We start from the raw sequence: 2,935 nt of genomic DNA, 5'->3' as shown, positions 1-2,935 counted from the left end.
GGCATTGTTTTCCCCATTATTATCCCTCATCCCCCTGATAGGTCTGTCTACTTGTTCAGGTTGGGGAGGACCTCAGCATAGCTTTGAATGGCAGCCACTCAGTAGACAGCAACCCTTTACCCTCGACCCTTTGATCCCAGCTGATCCTGTGAGGTGCCCTCTGCCCAAGTGACCTTCAAAATACTTACCAAGAACAGATGGTGTATGATGCATCAGCACAGGTCAGGTCAAGCTCTCTACTGGGCTGCCCACCTGGCCAGCTGCCAGGCTGCCCTACAAGCCTGAGCTTGTTCCCGTTCTGCCATTTGTTCCTACAGCAGTGGACGCATACAATATTTGCCCTTTCGTGCTGGATTAACTTCACTCCGCATAATGCCTTCCAGATCCCTCCACATCTTGAAGTGCTTCATGGTTTCATCACTCTTTTTCAGGGATGCATAGTATTCCATTATGTGTATATATCAGAATTTGTGTGTTTTTTGGTTTTTATCCAATCTTCTACTGATGGGAATTTAGGCTGTTTCCAAGTTTTTGCTATTGTGAACTGTGCTGCAATGAACATGGGGGAGCAAATGTCTGTAGGTGATCTCTTTCTCATTTCTTTTCGGTATATGTCCAGTGATGGTATTAATAGATCATATGATATTTCAGTTACCATCAGTTTTAAGTATTGCCATATCACCTTCCACATGGCTGCATGTATTTCCAAGCCCACCAGCAGGGGATAAGAGTTCAAATATATATACATATATTTGAGGGGGAGAGAGAAAGAGAAAGATCCATTCTCACCACACCCTCTCCAGCATGTGTTGTTGCTAGTTTTTTTTTTAATTGGACTACAGTTATGCAGTTATGTGTGTAATATGGTATTTCATGGTTGCTTTTACTTGCATTTACCAGATGGCTAGTAATACCAGGGAGCATTTCCTCATGTGTTGATTAGCCACTTGAGTGTCATCCTTTATGAATCATCTGTTCAGGTTCTTCGCCCACCTTCTCAGAGGGTTATTAGTTTTTTTGTTTTGTTTTGTGTTTTTTTCTTGTTGTAGGCTTGTACCAAGGAAATCTAAATGGCAACAGATCTCATCAATTGATGAAGCCCAGGCTCCCCTGCTCCCTTCCAGCACGATTGTTGACATCAAAGTTAAGGTGCCATTGGTCTATCCACTGTTGCCTACCCCCACAGCAGTGACAGTCCACAAAATGAAATCATCCATCGCAGGTAATGTCAACTCAAGCTCCATAGGACATCAATACTAGACAGGAAAGTACTTTCTAGTGGGAGCCTATCAAAAGCTTGAAATGCCTCTATAAGAAGATAAAACCTGGGGCTCAGATAAGCTGAATAGATTTGAACCCTGTAGCTGGAGAAGACATATTGCACTAGAGTAATTCCTAAATATCAGTCTTACAATTAGAGTTTCTAAGTGCCCGGGTCCTTGTTTTTACCTTAGTCTTTAGGTCTGCTCTGCCAAGGAGTCATTGCCACTTTTTTATCAGATTATCCCAACTGATGTTGACACCTTCCAGAGGAATTTGCCATTATTAACTCCACTATCAAAATGTCAGAGAGAGAAAAAACAAACAAACCTTGTATGGTGTATTCTGTCCTCCTGGTCTTCCTATATTCTAAACCCGTGACTAAGAACAATATGTCTATGTTGTAACAATGACTGGCCTTTATATAATCTATGTTGTAACAATGACTGGCCTTTAGATAATCTATGTTGTAACAATGACTGGCCTTTAGATAATCTGAATTCAGTGGAGAAATGGCCCCTCAATGGTTCCCTGAATTGGCATGCCATTTTACAGTTGAAATTGTCTTGCAGGAAGTTAAATAAATAAGATTAAATTCTTATTAATTAATTAATTAATTTATTAATTAATTAAACTTCTATTACTCTCCCCAACCAGGAATCACAACAGAAGAAACCTGAGCTGTTCATTATTTTTCCTTTCCTTCTGTTCTTTGAACTCAGTTTTAATTTGATAATTTGAATGCTTCTAAATTAAACTTTCAATGTTATGGAACATTAATGAAACGTTGCCATTTTTACACCTGGATATCAATCTTAAAACCAAAGCCGTTTTTTCTCTTTGCTCTGTCCAAGTGAGTTCAGGTGTGTATGTGAGTAGTGTTGGAAATTAAGGAGGCATCTGCCCTTCCCCTCCAATTCATAAGTGGCTGCTTCAGTCTGGTACTTGGTGCCTGCGTGAGTCAGAGAAGGGAGATAAACAAAGAATTCCTCTAGCACAACTTAACCCTTTGCTGATGTTCAGGTAAAAGTGATCAATTTTCACATTCAGTGATTACTTAGCTTGTAATGTATAAATTAGCTGTTAAAAGAGAAGGAGAGGGAGGAGGAAAACAGCGTGTTTCTGTTTGAACTTTACAACCTCAGAAATCCTAGAGAGCAGTTTCCGCTATCCTATGAGGTCACTCTCTGAATTAAAATAAAAATGTAGACATTTGAAAGAATATAAGAAAGCTACTTTAATTTAAAAGGATGTTTAAAATTAACTGAATTGTAGTTCTGTAGTGTCTTCTGTTACAAAAGTAAATTAAAATATTTTAAGTGATTTGCTAATATTAAATTGAGTGAATAGGTGTTTGTTTTAACTGGGAATTTAAATATACAGATATCTGCTAAATAGTGTCTTCATTTTACCTAACTTTAAAGAGTTATTATAAGAGGCACACGAGGAAAATTGGCTGAAGAACGTATTATTAGATATACTCATAAATAAAACTTTACCCATTTGACTGAAAGTTTAAATAATAGTATTAACAAAGAATTAGGTTTCCTGCCATTAAGGAAAAGAAAACAACTTTTGTTTACTACTAGTTTGAAAATATAATTTTTGAGTGGTCTTGCTTCCAAGTGGATAAATTATAGCCCCCAGACCTCATGGTCTCAGAAAAGTCTCCTCA

Source organism: Echinops telfairi, unplaced genomic scaffold (assembly GCF_000313985.2).
Source record: "Echinops telfairi isolate 266 unplaced genomic scaffold, ASM31398v2 ScPeMD7_7475;HRSCAF=8513, whole genome shotgun sequence".
NCBI classification, from domain to species: Eukaryota; Metazoa; Chordata; class Mammalia; order Afrosoricida; family Tenrecidae; genus Echinops; species Echinops telfairi.
Note: the sequence above shows the minus strand (reverse complement) of the source record.